Consider the following 19,148-nt stretch of genomic DNA (forward strand, 5'->3'; position numbering starts at 1 on the left):
TCATATAGGGTGAGATTTATGTGGGGTTTTTGTTGCTGTTGTTTTTCCTCTGATGGGCAAGGCTGAGGGAGGTGGTAGTCCTGTCTGCTAATGACTGGGTTTGTGTTTTTTGTCTCTTTGTTGTTTAGATGAGGCGTCCTGCGCAGGGTGCTAGTGCTGGTTGGGTGATGCCGGGTCTTGTATCCAAGTGGTTTCCTTTGTGTGAGTTCTCACTATTTGATCCTCCCGAGGGTTAGTTCTCTGGTAGTCTAGGCTCTTGGAGTCAGTGCTCCCACTCCAAAGGCTCACGGCTTGACCTCTCCCAAGTATTGGGAAGCCGGTTCCTTGTTCACAAGGCTCCAACCCCCTGGTGCTGCCACTCAGTGTTACTCAGGAGACACCCCCAGTAACCCATTTTGTTGGCTCTTCTCTGACTGAGTCTTCCTTCCTAGTGACAAGCTCCATTGCCAAGGGGATGGATGTGATGTCACAATCAGGAGCACTCGCCCTGGAAGTGGTCTGGACTCTCCGTACCCACTGCAACCAAGAGACAGCCTGGGTGCCGTGTCCCAGCCTTTCCTGGGAGGGGAAGGGGAAGATGTGAGAGGGTCAGAACACTGTGTCTTAATGTTGCCTGCTTTGATGGCCATCCCCAGTTGTAGCCTAAGCCACTATCCTGTCATTCTTCACAACTGCACTTTTCCCTCCCTTCAATTATTTATTTATTCTCTGGTAGGTAATTCCAACCACTTACCTGGTGTCTCAGATGGTAAATAATCTGCCTGCAGTGCAGGACATCCGGATTCAATCCCTGGGTCAGAAAGATCCCCTGGAGAAGAGAATGGCACCCACTCCAGTATTCTTTCCTGGAAAATCCCATGGACAGAGGAGCCTGGTGGGCTACAGTGACTACATGGGACAGAAGGATTTTTTCCTGTTTCCAGATTTAGCTCTGGTTTTCAGAACAATATGTGGAGTATGGTAGGCATTTTATAAACATTTGTTGATGGAAAGAATAGAGTGAGTGCAGATAAATCTACCTTTTACATTTGATGAAGGGAGGTAGAAGGGTTTCCTTTCATTAGATTTTACTTTCTCTCTAAGGAATAAAAGGGGTGTCATCATCTAAGGACAAAGGTCAGGGGAAATCAGGGCTATTGTTTTACTAAAGAATGGAGAAGGGGCTTCCCAGTTGGCACTAGTGGTAAAGAACCCACCTGCCAGTGCAAGAGAAATAAGAGACATGATTTCTATCCCTGAGTCAGGAAGACCCCCTGGAGGAGGGCATGGCAACCCATTCCAGTATCCTTGCCTGGAGAATCCCATGGACGCAGTAGCCTGGTGGGCTACAGTCCACGGGGTTGCAGACTCGGACACAACTGAAGCAACTTAGCATGATTGTAGAAAGTTTCCATCCAGAGTGAATTCCAGGTGGTGCTGAGAGCCATTTGAGGAAGATAACCAATGACCGTGAACTTAGGGTAATGCAGGTGGTTCTGCTGAGTGACTCTCTCCAGGGGTGCTCAGTTACATAGAGGAAATCTGGAAAACACAGGTGGTTAGGTACATCAGCGCTGGTATTTTTCCCAGTATGATGGACTTCAGGGCCTGACAAGGCTAGAGGGTCATAGCAGAAATAGTTGAGTAGGCAACATGAATGTTTGGAAAGCTGTGCCCATGACCAGGATGTCTTGTTTTGAGTCACAGCTTCCATGATCACAGAAGGCGAAGGCAGAGGTGGAAGAAGTCATTAGAAAAGGTCAGTGAATCGAGTTTTCCTAAAATGTTTTGAGGGCCTGAAATGTCTTATAAACCCATTAGATATTTCAAATCATGATATAAAATACATCACTAAAAAAAAGCCAGGTAAAAATTGCCTTGTAAATCCTAAACCATGAGTGTAATGTATTACCATGAGCGTAATCTGTTACTATCACAGTAGATGCCATTTTTATGTAGGCCTGAAAGTTCATCTCTGAATTGTAAATGATAAAGTGAAACCTCATTACCTCATTCCACTAATGAAGAATTAGTGATAATTTGATTACCAGCTGGGCTAATACTTTGTTTCATTAATGAAAAAGCTATAGACTAAGAAGAAATGGGTTTGTATATTGACTTTGTCACTTTTTCTGTGTGTGTGGTCTGCGACTAGCTTCTTAATGTTACTGAATCTCTGTTTTTTTGCATCTGTATAAAGGAGGGAAAATTAAATGTTTCACAGCATTGTCCTAAGGATTAAATGAGGACATGTAGGTGAAAGTGTCTGTAAACAATAAACCCCCGACAAAAAGGCCTTTTTACAGTCTACAGAAAAGATATCCACTAAGGAAATTAACATTCTAATAAGACCTCAATCAAATGCTTATCTTATTACAAATTTTTAATCATCTTAGAAGCACTGTTTACAAATAACATAAAATTATAATTACATAAAATGGACCAAAAAGAACTGCCATGTTTTGCCAACTCTACCTGAAATTAATGAAAACACATTTGTTCAAAATAGTTTATAAAAATGCCTTATAATCCTGATTTCTCCTGATGTTAGAGGCTATTTTATCAGAGCATAATTTTATGTTATTTTAAAATGTTGCAATTCTAGCATAAAAACCATGGTGTGTGTGTGTGTTTGCCCTCATGCATGTATAGTTTGCACATTATACCTGTAACTTCTGTAACATTTTTTCTTGTCAGATCAAAGTTGATACCTATATTTATAATCCTCACCCAGACCGGTTTAGTTATGGGAGCACAATTTCCTATATCAATGAAAACATTGATTGATGAAACTTTATTAACATCTATAGCATGACCAGATAGTTAAAGTCATAACATAAAATACATAACTGAAAATAAGGAGACAGCATTACTACGTAAAATAGACATAAATTATTTTGCTGTATTTTTATAGTGTTTTTCTTATTTTTAGGGAGCTACACATTGATCCAAACCTAGTGTTTGGTGTTGTGAGCAGGAGAGAAATGGAAGAGGTCATTTATTCAGATATTAATATCAAGATGTGAGGACAAACCTCTCATTTTTACAGTGTGACCAAGGTTATAAAATATCTCCAAATCTATTTACTGACTTGACAACACCTATATATCGAGTTGGCCAAAAAGTTTGTTCCCATCTTACGGAAAAACCTTAATGAGCTTTTTGGCCAACCCAGTACCTCCCCTGCACCGGCTTCGGCTGTTGGCTCAATGGGGGTGTAATTGAAAACAGGCTAGGTGCTTCGTTTCTTGAAAAATTATGTCTGTATCTGCTCTCCAGTGTGTGTTGCCCAGGCACTGCCAAGTGAAGATGCCGTTTGAAAGTTCTATGAACACTTGTTTTGATTGCTTACGTTTAGGTTGTCTCAAGCTATTAAGAGAAGGAAGCTATGTTTCTTTCCACATCAACTCACTGAAGTCTGAGCTTACTTACCATCAAGTGAAAATGGAATTTAATTGGTGGCCGCTGAGAAAGCTCAACAAAAACTCACCAGTATGATTTCCTGAGCTATGGATGCTTTCTGACTTAAACCTGACAGGATGCTAGTAAATGTGAGCCAATTTTCAGTAAACATTCTGTTATTCTAAAATTTTTGGTAAGGAAATTCTTAATTTATGTTTTTTCCTCCACCTGTTTTGGAAAACATCACTCAGGGACAATACAGATCATTGTACCATAGACCCGAGGAAGGGAAGTAGAATATTCAAATGTTATAATAGAGGAAAAACAGGTCAAACACAATAATGTTTGTAACAATGATGCACATTTTGTTTTCTTCAAGTTGGGTATAGATTAGGAAATGTAATTAGGTAGACTATTACTTTCCTATTCATGCTGCCCCCTGATTGAAAAAGGCAACAATTTTAATTCTTTCATGTTTTTTCCATCTTGTTTTGGAAGAGCCTAGAAGTCAGAGCCCAGCTATGAGCTCATAAAGAAAGCATTCTATCTGTACTCTCTTCTAAGGGAAAAGTCAGAACTGACAGCTCATTAGATGGACACTTGGTTACATATCAACCTGTGTAGCCCTGGCACAGTGTTCTCTGGTGTCAGGGCCAGTTGGGGAGAGTGGACTAGGCAATGGGCAGGAATGGATGCTTCAAGCATTCACCAGTCAAATGGATTGGTGGCAAGACAGGGGAGGGCCAGGAAACGAAATCCCAACTACTGTTGGTCCCTCTGCATGGCATCCTTGTCATTGCTTTACTCATCACACCCGTGTCTTTGATTTTCAGCCACAAGGAACTTCTTTCACTTACTGAAACAGTGATGTATCCGGAGGGGGTGGGTGTGGGAGGCAGGGGAACACCTGTGGTCCTGAGCACATCTCCAAAAGTAGTGCCTGTTCAGACCATAGTGAAGATGAGAAAGTTGAAGAGTGGCCCGTAACCCCGTGGGTAGACTCTGACTGTACCTCTCATACGAAGGGGCCGTTTGCTTATTGCACACTCCCTCTCCCCAGTCTGTCTGCATGCTACTGCTTTTCCCTGCTCCTCCCTTTTATCTTGAATAAGTTTTACTCACACTGTAGGCCTCTGCTTGGATATCACTTCCAATTGGAAGCCTTCCCCTATCTCCGCCTGCCTAGTCTGGGCCCTTTTCTACGTATCCATTGCCTGATTTACAGTTCAGCACTCATCACAGAGTGCGTGCCAGCCTGTTGATTGAGTCACTCTACTAAATCATATGCTCTCTAAGGAAAAAAGTTCAATCTATAGTATCTCAGGGTCTGACATCCCTACTGGATCATAATAGGCATGTGGTAAACATTTGTTAGATGGATGAGCGAATGAATGAGCGAATGGTGAATGGACTGCAACAGTGTATACATCATCTCAGGTGGATTTGAAATACAGCTTTTTCTTGTTTAAAATCACATCTGTTGTAAATAAAATATCAGAGCTACAAGGGCAGGGGGAAATTACATGAGTTTCATTTTGGTCTGCTCATTGATTAGGAGGCCTTAAAATGAGACTTTAACAGATCGATCTCAGTTGATTTATTAAAAATACCTATGTAATGACTTAGCTATTATTTATAGGATGTACATGCATGATGGTGTAAGTTAATATTTATGCAGTTCCAGGTTTTTACAAACAAGTCTTTATAGCAATGAGTATAAATTTTGAAACTGCCAATAGTTCTTTTAAAATCTGAATTAGAGTACCAAGAAAGTTGTCTGAAGATGGCATGGAATCTATTTTGTTGATTGTGTGTGAGGAGATAAGAAGACATGTTCTGGAATTCTTGTCACTTGAGACCAGACAGGAGAAAGTTCTGCTGGGGGTCAGGTTAGGACTTAAATATGATGAAAGAAACAAATATCGGTAAAGCTCAGAGAGGATAATGGTAATGGATTTGGGCTTCTCTGGTAGATCCCTAGTGGAGGTTTGACAATTATCAACTTTGAATGGGACAAAGGTTTCTATTTTAATAGTTTGTCATATACATGGAAATTTCAGGAAATGACATATTCCATTACGATCTCAATACTTCTATTGGGATGAATCTTCTCTGTTGTGTTAATTTCACTTGTTGTTGTTGTTGGAGTTTGTTTAAATACGCTTTTATGTTTATTCCTACTGGGGATAATTAATTTGGTTGAGCCTCTTTTATCTCTTACCTAGACCACTGGATAACCTTCTCATTGGCTCTCATTTGATTCTAGTCTCTTCATTCTTCAGGAAATTTGCTTCAACCATTGAGGTGATCATCTAAAGCAGGCACTGGCAACTCTTTCTGTATTGTCTAGAAGGCTAGACAATATTGTCTAGAAGGCTAGACAATAAATGTTATCTCTGTTGTAACTATTCAATCAGACTGGTGTAATGTGAAAGCAGGTATAGACAATACATAAATGAATGAACATGGCTATGTTCCTATATAACGTTTATATGGGTGTTAAATTTTATGCAATTTCAATGTATCACAAAATATTCTTATTTTGATTTTTTTCAGTCATTTAAAAATATAAAAAACATCTTGCTCATGGGTCATACAGAAACATAAAACGGGATGACATTGGCTTGCAGGCCATCATTCACTGACTCCTTTTTTCCCCCTCTTTTAAAACTTTTATTGATTTTATTTATTCATTTATTTTTGGCTGCACAGGGTCTCTCTTGTGGCCCATGGGTGTAGCAGCACTGGCTTTGTTGCCCTGCGACATGTAGGATCTTGGTTCCCCAAACAGGGATCGAACCCACTTCCCCTGAAGGTGGATTCTTAACCACTGGACGATCAGGGAAGTAACCGACTCTTTTCTAAAGCATAAAGTTAATTGTAATATCTGCATTTTCTACTCTGAAGTCCTCTGGTTATAGTTAGATTATTGATTCCCTGGCTGTGACAGGTGGCCTCTCTATATTGGCTTAAACTGGATTAAAGTTGATGTTTATTTTCATGTAAGAGTCTAAGGGTGATTATTTCAGGGCATGTGTGGAAGCTGCAGGGAGCTGGGGACCCAGGTATCTTCAGTCTAGTTGCTGCCTACCCTCAGGGTGCTGCTCGCAGCAGCAAGGTCCAGGATGGCTCACCACCACTGTGTTTACACTCTCAGTTTGCAAACACCTGGAAGAGAGAGAGGAGGACTGGCCTAGCTTGAATCTAAGACCACCTTGTAGGTAGCATATGGTGGAATATTGATGGTGGTAGTTAGCAGGCAGCAGGGAGGGAGTAAGAGGCAGTTCCCCCAAAGAAAGGGATACATTGCCTCACTATAAAAATAAAAAAAAAAATAAAAAAAAAAGGATGACTATCACAAAGGTTTCCAGTAGCCAGAACATGTTTCTACTTCATTACTGCTCCTCAGCGATGCTGGTGTCACTCTGCTGTGGAGGTAGTGTATTAGCCTTGCAACTCTGCTCCCTGGTCATGAGCTGGATTGCCAGGAGGCAGCAGTGTCTGTTAGAAATCTTAGCTTACAGTGTTGACAGCCTCTGTCCCAGTGAGTCTTGCCAGGAGTAGAAGGGAAGGAGGAAATTCGTAGAAAAATCCCCAATGACATTCCAAGGAGAGAAGAGAAAAACAGCAAGAAATGCAGAATTTTTTAAAAAAGTAGTTCTTCCTGTATCTCATTCTGAATCATTGATTCACCTTTTCAATCAGGTAATGTCTCCCACCAAGGGAATGGAGACTTTGAATGACTTTGTTATTGCTACTTTGTTGTTGTTATGGATGTTCTTTTTCCATAAACCTAAACCAGAGGGTTTTTTTGTAAAAATTGTATTTACCCAGGATACATAAGAAAAAACTATCATCTCATCAAAATTACAGAAAATCTATATCATTAAATACCTTGAGCATAAAAGTGGTATCAGAGTTGGGACTGAGAGGGGCCATAAGTGGGAAACTGAAATTCGGAAGATGCAGAACAGGAAATTTTTTGACAAAAATGTCCCTAGAATTCCTTGAAAAATGACAGAAGACTGGATGTAGGGCTTTGGAGGGGACAGATTATCTGGAGGGAGAATGTGAGCAGATTTGTATAAAGTTGTACCAGATGCAACTGATTTAGCCCAGTGAATTAGAGAACAGTTGAATACACTGAAAAATGACATAAAATATCATCCAGTTACATCATGGAATTGAATACATGAAATTTTATGCTCCTAAATTATGAGAAGGGAGGAAGAAGGGTTTTAAGATGGGCCTCCAGGAATGACTTCTGGAAGAGTTCATAATTTGCTTGGAGTTACCACCTGCAACACTATAAATGGTGCTATAAGTTCAAGGACACAGCCCATAATTTTGATCCCAAGAATCAGTCATCTTTACTAAAGCAGGTCGGTAGTGAAGCTGCTGCTGTGGACCACTTCCTCTCATCACCCAGGAATCTATGGAATGGACCTATAGCCAAGATCCAGAGATCTCAAAGCCAGAAGGAGCTGACCCAATCATTTCTTAACACCCAGACAGCTCTTGAACAGACCCTGAATCATTGCTGCAGAAAGCAACTCCCATTTCCATGCATTGCTGCGAGCACAAAGAACCCAAAAGGAACAGACTGATTCCTTCATCTCTCTTTGTCTCACATATTTCATTCAGGTGCATTGAAGGGTCTTATTTGTTAGACTTCCCTGGTGACACAGTGGTTAAGAATCTGCCTTCCAACGCAGGGGACTCGGGTTTGATCCCTGGTCGGGGAACTAAGCTCCTACGTGCTGCAGGGCAGTTAAGCACACGTGCCACACCTGGAGCCCAAGTCTGTGTGCCACAAGTAGAGAAGGAGCTGTGTGCCCAAGGAAAACTTCCATGTGCCACAGCTGAGACCTGACACAGCCATACAGAAATAAATATTTTATTAAAAAGAATCGTAATCGCAACGAGAATTTTAGATTCACATTAAGAATTTTACATTCAAGGAAGCCTAGATATTTATTTTTAGGCTTTCCAGCCTGTTTAATTAGAAGATAAAATGGAACTTGAGAAGCTAACCTTTAATACCAGGGTCTTCTCAGGTGGCTCAGGGTCAAGGATCTGTCTGCCAAGCAGGAGACATGGGTTTGGGCCCTGGGTCAGGAAGATCCCCCGCAGAAGGAAGTGGCAACCCACTCCAGTGTTCTTGCCTGGGAAATCCCATGGACGAGGAGCCTGGTGGGCTACAGTTCAGGGGATCTCAAAAGAATCAGACACAACTTAGTGACTAAAAACAGCAACCTTCAATATCCAGCATATATGTGCAGCGTTTATTTATGTGTGTCATATATATGCATATATGTGTATATGTACATATTTTGTGTCATACATATATGACACAAATATACATGTATGTGTATGTATTTGTGTCATATATGTATATATTTATACCATGTAAAGCATAATTGTGCCTTATGTATTTGTGTATAGTACTCAATTAACTTGTAACTGAAATGATAAGGTAGGCTGAAAGCTCTTAAGAAAATCACACCTATAGGAAGGAAATATATATTTGTAGTTAGCTGTACTTGTAGTTGAAGAGGATATGGAGAAATGAAGCACTCAAAGTTAATTTTTTAGGTGGCTTAATACCTAATGAATTTATATGTAAAACACATGCTAATTTTTTTAAAAAGGCTTTCAAAAGTCAATAACCACTACATTCAATGGTGCTTTGATTCATTTATTTATGGATTGTCTTTCTTACTTTCTGATTTTCCCCTTACATCACAGGAACTGTGCCTTAACATAAAGCGCTTGATATTTGTGAGGTATCAGCTTGCCCTTTTGCTAGTCCTCTGCTTTATGCAGCAAATAAAATGAATATAACCATAGTGAGCTAATTTTTACCTTATTTCCTTCTCCTGGGGAGCAAGACAAGGGAATATAGTTTGACCTCAATAAAACGAAAATGGATTTATATTAATTGCATACTAGAGAAAATCCATTAAAGTCATTTCAGATGATAAAAAAAAATTGTTAAGATTTTCAGACCATATTAAGGTTTTTAATACAAAATAACTAATTTTCTTATCACTGGAATAAAATTAAAATGCAGCTCTTTTCTCATTTCTCTGACTGGGAAAAAAATTTGCAAGGGTTTGGGTTAACCATACTACTGAACTGAATATACAATGTATGTGAAGCTTTTCAAGCTATGAGGACAATTCATCCAGGAGACAGATTGATTTGAGGCTGTTTATCGGTACATTTTGAGCCTAGGGAAATAGTATATCTGAGAAGGAAGATGCATGCTTGAAGAGTAAAGGTTCCCAGATAAAAATAAACAAACATTACGTATTAGTAGTTTTTTTATAAAATGGGGAAATAAAAGGATTGGGAAGGAATGCTGTGTGGTTCTGCCACTGTGAGGGTGGCGTTTGCTTTTAAATGAGCTGTTCTACTCAATAGAAGATAAACGCCATATGTAGTTTCCTTTTTCCTAAGAATGTTTCCAGCACCCTTTCCTCACTGCAAGCCAAGAATATGCATCAGGCAGACTCACAGCAGAAGGCTATCAGAGTTAGACAGAGAAAAGCCCTTCTGGGTTAATAAATAATTCATTGCAAGCATTTACAGAGCATGCTGGTTGGAGGAAATATACTTTAGATATAAAAAATGGATACATAATTTTAAGTCCAGTCAACTTTCATTAAGTCTGTACATGGAGATTGAAAATGATATCCTAATACAAAGAAGTGATATCCCAGAACAGGGTGACGTGGGGCCAGAAATGGAGGACATGGAGGGAGAAAGTAGCTAGCTAGCTGTTTCAAATTCTCTCCCTTGATATTTTGCCGTTCTAAATTTCCCAGCCCTCTTGTATGTGACCAAGTTTCCGCCAATGGCATATAGATGAAAGGAATGTGTGCCATTTTCAGGCTTTGTTCATATGCCTCCCATAAGAATACGCAGATCCTCTTCAAATGTTGTTTATTAGCTGGTCTGCATCTAGAGACTGCAGTAGAGGCTCTGAAGTTTAGTCGCTACATGCTGCTGCTACTGCTAAAGTCGCTTCAGTCATGTCTGACTCTGTGCGACCCCATAGACGGCAGCCCACCAGGCTCTCCCGTCCCTGGGATTCTCCAGGCAAGAACACTGGAGTGGGTTGCCATTTCCTTCTCCAACGCATGAAAGTGAAAAGTGAAAGTGAAGTCGCTCAGTCATGTCCGACTCTTAGTAATCCCATGGACTGAGCCCACCAGGCTCCTCCGTCCATGGGATTTTCCAGGCAAGAGTACTGGATTGGGGTGTCATTGCCTTCTCTGAGTCGCTACATAGAGCCTTCAATTGGAAGGAGCCTGGTCCTTCTATGATTGATGGAGTGCCCCATCTCACTGACTCTGCCTTGACGGCAACCTGAAAAAGAAAGACACCTTTGTTGGTTTCAACCACTACAATCTGTGAGTTGTTCATTGCAATGATTAGCCACTCTAACTAATAAATCACATAAGAGGAACAGCAGAACTTAAAAAGTGCAAGAAGAAAGGTTCAGACAAAAATACAGAATACAATAGAGACTTGCCAACAAGGCTGTTCTGGCAGAAATCCCTAGGTGCTATTTACCATTACTAACTATAAAATCTGGTCAAATTTGTTCTAAAATTTTCATTTGTTTTTAGGCTTACTTATTCTCTCTTGACTTTTTATAAAGTTAAAGCACTCTCCAGGTTTTATTAAATTCCCTGAGGTGAGGTTCTGATGCCCCAAGTAGATAATATTATTTGGATATACTCTGTATTTTGAATGCATGCTATGATGCTATCAAAATCCTCTGTTCCTTCATTCATTCAGTCACTCAATCAACAAACAAAAAATGAACAACATATGTGCCAGATATAGTGGTTGGGTGGGTAGGACAGAAGGAATTCTTGCTTCCTTCCACGGGTAGTGGCCCCAGGACTCCAACTGTACTCCACATGCCTTTTTAGGAATCCCCTTCACTTCAATGCAGCATCTTCAATGGTTACTTCTGAGTCAGTTACTATCACTTTGCTCACTTTAAAATACTCACATCTTAGACACTCAGCAATTTCACACACAAATAAAAGTATGTAAAGACAAGATTTCAGTGAAAAGCCAAGTAAAGTTTGGAACCTCAGTTTTCAACATGATTTTTGGGTTTTTCATGTTATTAGTCTCACTAGACGGAGAAGGCAATGGCACCCCACTCCAGTATTCTTGCCTGGAAAATCCCATGGATGGAGGAGCCTGGTAGGCTGCAGTCCATGGGGTCGCTAAGAGTAGAACACAACTGAACGACTTCACTTTCATTTTTCACTTTCATGCATCGGAGAAGGAAATGGCAGTCCACTCCAGTGCTCTTGCCTGGAGAATCCCAGGGATGGGGGAGCCTGGTGGGCAGCTGTCTGTGGGGTCTCACAGAGTCAGACATGACTGAAGTGACTTAGCAGTCTCACTAGATGATTATACCTACTTGAGTTAAGGAACTCAGCTTAGTTACCTAAATCTTTGAAGTTTAGGCTCTACAAATAGGGTGTTTGTTGGTCCTGAGTAAGAACGTATATCAGAGGAAAATATCTTTCTTTCTTAAGATGTAATTGTATGTATTTATTTATGTTATTTTTGGCTGTGCTGGGTCTTTGTTGATGTCTGAGCTTTTCTCTGGTTGTGGTGAGTGGGGACTACTCTCCAGTAGCAGTGCCCGGCGTCTCACTGCAGTGGCTTCCCTTATTGCGGAGCATAGCTCCAGGGCATAAGGGCTTCATTAGTTGCAGCATGTAGGGTCATTAGATGTGACTCCTGGGCTCTAGAGCACAGGCTCAATAGTCATGGTGCATGGGCTTAGTTGCTCTGCACCATGTGGGATCTTCCCAGATCAGGAATCAAACCTATATCTCCTGCATTGGCAGGTGGATCCTTCGCCACTGAGCCACCAGAGAAGCCCAGGAAATATCTTTCATACAAAAGTTCATACATTTTTTCTCTCAAGTCCAAGTGTTGGAACAGTGATTGTGTTGCAGACATTTTTGAATGTGAGATAGTTTTTTCTGCTTAAAGGAAGAATGAGTCATTCTTATATAAACCACCAAACAAAACACCAGGGATTCTGATACAGAATCATCAAATCAATTTTTATACAAGTCCTTCTCCCCCAACAAAACCACATAATTTTTCTTCTTTAAAACCATTGTTAATTAGATTTGTGATTTTTCCTAGTGTTTTTCTCCAATGTCTTTACTAAAAAGAAGCATTTTAATATAATTATCCTTGTTTATGGTTTTCTGACTAAAATTTGTTTTATGCTGTTTATGTAGATTATGTTAAAAATTCAGTTTCTTAATTAAATATTGAACACCATACCAGAAATTTACTAATGACTGCAAAAAAGTTACAGTTTTATCTCATGGAATGGGGATGATGATATTCATCTAAGAATCAAACAAATACATTCAAATGATTAGTTTTAAAATTTGTTTTAATTTATTGGAGTACTGTTGATTTACGATGTTGTATTAATTTCAGGTGTATAGCAAAGTGGTTCAGTTACGTACATACTCATTCTTTTTCAGATTCTTTTCTCATATGAGTTATCACAGAATATTGAGGAGGGTTCCCCATGCTGTACAGTAGGTCCTTGCTGGTTATCTGTTATACATAGTAGTGTGTATGTTAATCCCCAGTTCCTGATTTATCCCTCTGCACCACCTTTCCCCTTTGGTAGCCTTAAGTTTGGTTTTGATATCTTTGAGTCTGTTTATGTTTTGTAAATAAGTTTATTTGTATCATTTAAAATAAATTAGATTCCACATATGGGTGATGTGATATTTGTCTTTGTCTGAGTTACTTCACTTAGTACGATAATCTCTAGGTCTGTCCATATTGCTGCAAATGGCATTATTTCATCCTTTTTTATGGCTGAGTAGTGTTCCATATAGGAGAAGGCAATGGCAACCCACTCCAATACTCTTGCCTGGAGAATCCCATGGATGGAGGAGCCTGGTAGGCTGTGGTCCATGGGGTCGTGAAGAGTCGGACATGAATGAGCGACTTTGCTTTCACTTTTCACTTTCATGCATTGGAGAAGGAAATGGCAACCCACTCCAGTGTTCTTGCCTGGAGAATCCCAGGGACGGGGGAGCCTGGTGGGCTGCTGTCTATGGGGTCGCACAGAATTGGACACGACTGAAGCGACTTAGCAGCAGCAGCAGCAGCAGTGTTCCATATACCACATCTTCTTTATGCATTCCTTTGTCGATGGACATTTAGGGTTCTTCTGTGCAAATGACTACTTTGATAAGTATAATGAGGGAGAAGCACATGAAAAAAGTGAGACCTGGTGATCAAACTGAGTGAGCACTTTCCTGAAGGATATGATCACAGAGCTGAAATCTGAAGGAAGGGATGGTTTCCCTCAGCAGTTTCAAGGTGGGGTACATCTAGAGGTAGAGGGTGGAGTGTGTTTGAAGTCCCAGAGGTGGGAGGAAGTGAGGACTGTTGGAGAGGTTGGAAAGAGGAGTGTATGGTAGACGGCAGAGAGGGGAGATGGAAGTGAGGAGTCCCTGGAGAGGAAAAGACTTACACGATAAAAAGGTACCACCAGGTAGAGGCACAGGGTTGTTTTTTCACCCCAATAGTTGTTAGAAGCCATTGACAGAATTATGAATGGAACTGGGGGTAGAGGGTCCATTAAATGATAGAATTTATCTTTGGCTTATTCTTTTCAGTTCAGATACTGCTTGTTAGAAAATTATAGTATTTCTTGTTGTTACATACAGTGAAACACACTGAAGTACCCAAATAGGAGCTACCGCAGATATAAAAATAGGGTCAATTTCACTCTGCACAGGAGCAAGAGTATTCTGTTTTCAGAAACAACAGGATTCTGAATCAAAGAATGAAGCTATGATTTGTACATACTGAAAACTTCCCCCAAACAGAGATACATCAGGTTGTTATAAAAGTATTAATTGCTTACAGGAGGGACCTTTGAGGTCTTTGCAATATCAACTTGGGTGTAAAATCATTCAGCTCAAAGGGAGATTGAGTGTTGTGTCTATGAAAACACTTTGAAGATGGTAATATTACATTCCCAGTGGGTTGAAAGCTGTAGTTTCCATTAAATTATGTAAAGTGTATCAGAGAAGCTTAATGTTCATGCTGATCTATCATTTCAGTTCAGTTGCTCAGTTGTGTCTGACTTTTTGAGATCCCATGGACTACAGCATCCTAGGCATTCCGGTCCATCACCAACTCCCAGAGTTTATTCAAACTCATGTCTATTGAGTCGGTAAGGTCATCCAACCATCTCAACCTGTCGTCCCCTTCTCCTCCTGCCTTTAATCTTTCCCAGCATCAAGGTCTTTTCAAATGGGTCAGTTTTTTTGCGTCAGGCCAAAATATTGGAGTTTCAGCTTCAGCATCAGTCCTTCCAATGAATATTCCTTTAGGATGGACTGGTTAGATCTCCTTGCAGTCCAAGGAACTCTCAAGAGTCTTCTCCAACACCACAGTTCAAAAGCATCAATTCTTCAGCACTCAGATTTCTTTCTTTTTTTTTTTTTTTTTTTTTTAGCACTCAGCTTTCTTTGTAGTCCAACTCTCACATCTGTACATGACTACTGGAAAAACCATAGCTTTGACAGGATGGACTTTTGTTGGCAAAGTAATGTCTCTGCTTTTTAATATACCATCTAGGTTGCTCATAACTTTTCTTCCAAGGAGCAAGCTTCTTTTAATTTCATGCCTGCAGTCATCATCTGCAGTGCTTTTGGAGCCCCCAAATATAAAGTCTCTCACTGTTTCCACTGCTTCCCCATATATTTGCCATGAAGTGATGGGACCAGATGCCATGATCTTAGTTTTCTGAATGTTGAGTTTTAAGCGTTGGTTTTCACTCTCCTCTTTCACTTTCATCATGAGGCTCTTTAGTCTTTTGCTTTCTGACATAAGTGTGGTGTCATCTGCATATCTGAGGTTATTGATATTTCACCCAGTAATCTTGACTCCAGCTTGTACTTCATCCAAGCCAGCATTTCTTATGATGTACTCTGCATATAAGTTAAATAAGCAGGTGACAATATACAGCCTTGATGTACTCCTTTCCCAATTTGGAACCAGTCTGTTGTTCCATGTCCATGTTCTAACTGTTGCTTCCTGACCTGAATAAAGATTTCTCAGGAGGCAGGTCAGGTGGTCTGGTATTCCCATCTTTTTCAGAGTTTTCCACAGTTTATTGTGATCCACAAAGTCAAAGGTTTGGCATAGTCAATAAAGCAGAAGTAGATGTTTTTTCTGGAATTCTCTTGCTTTTTTGATGATCCAGTGGATATTAGCAATTTGATCTCTGGTTCCTCTGCCTTTTCTAAAACCAGCTTGAACATCTGGAAGTTCATGGTTCACATACTGTTGAAGCCTGGCTTGGAGAATTCTGAGAATTACTTTGCTAGCATGTGAGATGAATGCAATTGTGCAGTAGTTTGAGTGTTTTTTGGCATTGCCTTTCTTTGGGATTGGAATGAAAACTGACCTTTTCCAGTCCTGTGGCCACTGTTGAGTTTTCCAAATTTGCTGGCATATTAAGTGCAGCACTTTCACAGCATCATCTTTTAGGATTTGAAATAGCTCAAGTGGATTTCCATCACCTCCACTAGTTTTGTTCATAGCGATGCTTCCTAAGGCCCACTTGATGATTTATACCCATAGATTAAACTTTGTTGGTCCATGTGCAATGAGGTAGAGAGATTGAATAATGAGTTATTTCTCGATATTGCACAGAAACAGAAAGGGACCTTTATCAGTTGCCTTAGTGTCTGGACTGAAAATGTAATTATGGATTGGAAGAATAGGATTGATATGACTTCTACTTGGCTGAGTCAATGGAAGGTTTTGTTTCTTTGAGAGTTCCTGCCTTAAAGAAGGACTCTTGGCTGATAACAGGGAGAACTTGCTAAAACTAATGTCTTCAATCTAATGCCTAATCTGTTACAAAGCAGGTGGCTAGTGCTTCAGGGCTTGGGAACACCACAGCAGTGAGGCTGACAAAGGACCAAAGGGAAGGATGTGACACCATTAGGGACAGTCTGGAGTTTTATGCATGACCAAGAGATGGTTTGTGTATGCAAACTCAGTTGTATCTGACTCTTTTTGACCCCATCGACTGCAGCCCACGAGGACCCTCTCTTCACGGAATTTTCCAGGCAAGGCTACTGGAGTGCATTGCCATTTCCTTCTCTGGAGGGTCTTCCTGACCCAGGGATCAAACCTGTGACTCTTATGTCTCCTGCATTGGCAGGCAGATTCTTTACTGCTGATCCACCTGGGATTCCAAGAGATAATTAGTCTTTCTTGTTTTTTGAGCATTGATTTGTATGTTTTTTTCATGTTCTCTGTATTTATTGATTATATTTTTTCTAGAATTCTCTTGTCATATATGCAAATAAAATGCTTATGTTTGTCATGAAATTGACTTTTCCAGAACGTGTCACCCCACCTGGAGTAGAAATCTGCTGTTTGTGCTGTTTGAGAAGGGGCACACGTTCAATGTCACCTTTGGATGGGCTCTTGGTTTCTGACAGACTCCATCCAGTGGGACATTTTATTCATTGATCACAGTAGGTTCCATTTCTGCATTCAAAGGCTCAGATCTCTCTCTTTGATAATTTTAAGGTGCTGTCAGAGAAAAATGCTGGTTTCTTTCTTATAAGGTTTTTATTAAGTGCAAACACAAGAAACCCTAGCCTTCCTAGAGGTTATCTCATCTAGCCTCTTGGTTTTAAAAATTTGAAGTAGATAGGCTTTAGTATAAACTGCCTAAAGAATAGACTTCTTAACTTGAAGCCAAAAAAACTTGTTTGTGATCTATTCATTCACTGTTACACTGTCCATTGTCTGCCTGGCCTTGAGTCTCCAGGATGCTTAGCAATGAGGATGTTCAGGGAAGGCAATAATGATATCTGTTTTCAAGAAGCCAAAAACTAATGAATAAGAAAGACACACCAACCTTTAATTTGTATAGATAAATTATATAAACAGAGACTCTGTTTCCTTATCTTTTAATTGGCAATAACAATAATAATCTCGGGGTTAGATTGGGGTGGAGAGAAAAACAAACAAGGTGGACAGAAGATTCTTTGCAAATGCTCTGGTTTCTAAGACAGGGGAGGGAACTGACAAATATACCTGAGCAGGGGTGACAAGGAAGAGCTGGTGGTTTCTCACCCTCCTTTAGAGTCGGACACGACTGAAGCAACTTAGCAGCAGCAGCAGCACCCTCTTTTCTGTAGCAAGTAGAGAAAAGATTGCTACTCACTTCACATCTCTTCTCCTTGAGCCTCTGGCCTCTGGCTAAAGAGGCTGCTATGTGTTCAAAGTTTGTTTAGAGGAAAGAACCATCAGTTCTGCTGTAAAAGGAGCAGAGCTGAGTTTGAATCCTGATTGCACACTTTTAGCTATTTGACTTTGGGCAAGCGTTAATATTTCCTGAACTCTTGTTTTTCTCTACTCTTTTCTTCTTTGGCCACTCCATGCAGCATTGCAGGATTTTAGTTCCCCACCCAGAGATGGAACTTGTGCCCCCTGCAATGGAAGTGTGTGTGTGTGCTAAGTGGTTTCAGTCATGTCTGACTGTTTGTGATCCTATGGGCTGTAGCCTCCCAGGCTCCTTCTCCAGGCAAGGATACTGGGGTGGGTTTTCATGCCCTCCTCCAGAGGATCTTCCTGACCTGGGGATCGAACCCACTTCTCTTAATCTCTTGCATTGGAAGGCGGGTTCTTTACCACTAGCAGCACCTGGGAAGGCCAGATTCCTAACCACTGGACTGCCAGGGAGTTCCTGAACTCTATTTCATCAGTAAGACGAAGTGTTAGAGCATTAGTATGCTTTGGCTAGAATAAAGGTATATAAATTATTTCTTTCAGTATTAATCTTTTACATAAATGAAATTAGTTGAGTGGTGTGATTTGAGAGAAAGCCAAAAATGTCACCCAGTATTTCTCAAAATCCCACCAGTTACAGATAATAAAATGATACAAACAATGGAAAATTCTTTTCTTATAAATATACATCTACCTTTTAACTCATATAGACTCCAAAGATGAAGACATATGTCCACACAAAAATTTCTCCTCAAATATTTAGAACTGTTTTATTTATATCAGCCTCAAATTGTAAACAACACAAATGTCTATCAACAGGTGAATGGATAAACTGTGAAATATCCATGCACTGGGATACTACTCCGCAATAAAAACAAAAGAATGAACAGCTGAATGCAATTGCAACAACATGGATAAACTTCAAAAATACTACACAAAGTGGAAGATGCCAGACACCAAAAAAGTATATACTGTATAACTCTTTACATGAACTTGAAAAAGAGCCAAAACTAATCTCTAGTGATAGAACAGTGGTTGTTTATGGGAAGGTTAGAATTGAATGGAAAGTAACACGTGGAAACTTTCTGTTGTGGTTTAAATATTCACTAGAGTGGTGGTTACATGAGTGCACATAATATCAAATCTCTTCAGATTTTGCTCTTAAGACCTGTGTATTCTACGTAAAGTATGTATGCAAAATTCACCTAAATAAAAATAAATCCACCAATTAAAGATCCATTCAACTTGGAGAGTTAGATCAACTTGGTGAGTTAAAGAAGAGTTAAACAGGAAGCATAGTGATCATTCCCTTCTTGTTTATTGTCAGTTGCTTTGTTGACCAAGGGCAAGTTTAGAATTAGAAACATCTCTGTCGAAGGTAATCATGCTGAGACTCTCAAAACAAAGCTTTCAAT

General features: G+C 40.1%; 1 long non-coding RNA gene across 1 annotated transcript; it reads left to right on the top strand.

Annotated features, from left to right (window-relative positions):
• The first annotated feature begins 493 nt into the window (after positions 1-493).
• On the top strand, positions 494-3,844 carry LOC139182981 (uncharacterized). The gene is made up of 3 exons (XR_011566481.1): positions 494-711; positions 1,687-1,738; positions 3,338-3,844. It is a non-coding gene; the product is annotated as an uncharacterized lncRNA (long non-coding RNA).
• Positions 3,845-19,148: the final 15,304 nt, after the last annotated feature.

This window comes from Bos indicus, chromosome 5, assembly GCF_029378745.1.
Source record: "Bos indicus isolate NIAB-ARS_2022 breed Sahiwal x Tharparkar chromosome 5, NIAB-ARS_B.indTharparkar_mat_pri_1.0, whole genome shotgun sequence".
Taxonomy (NCBI): domain Eukaryota; kingdom Metazoa; phylum Chordata; class Mammalia; order Artiodactyla; family Bovidae; genus Bos; species Bos indicus.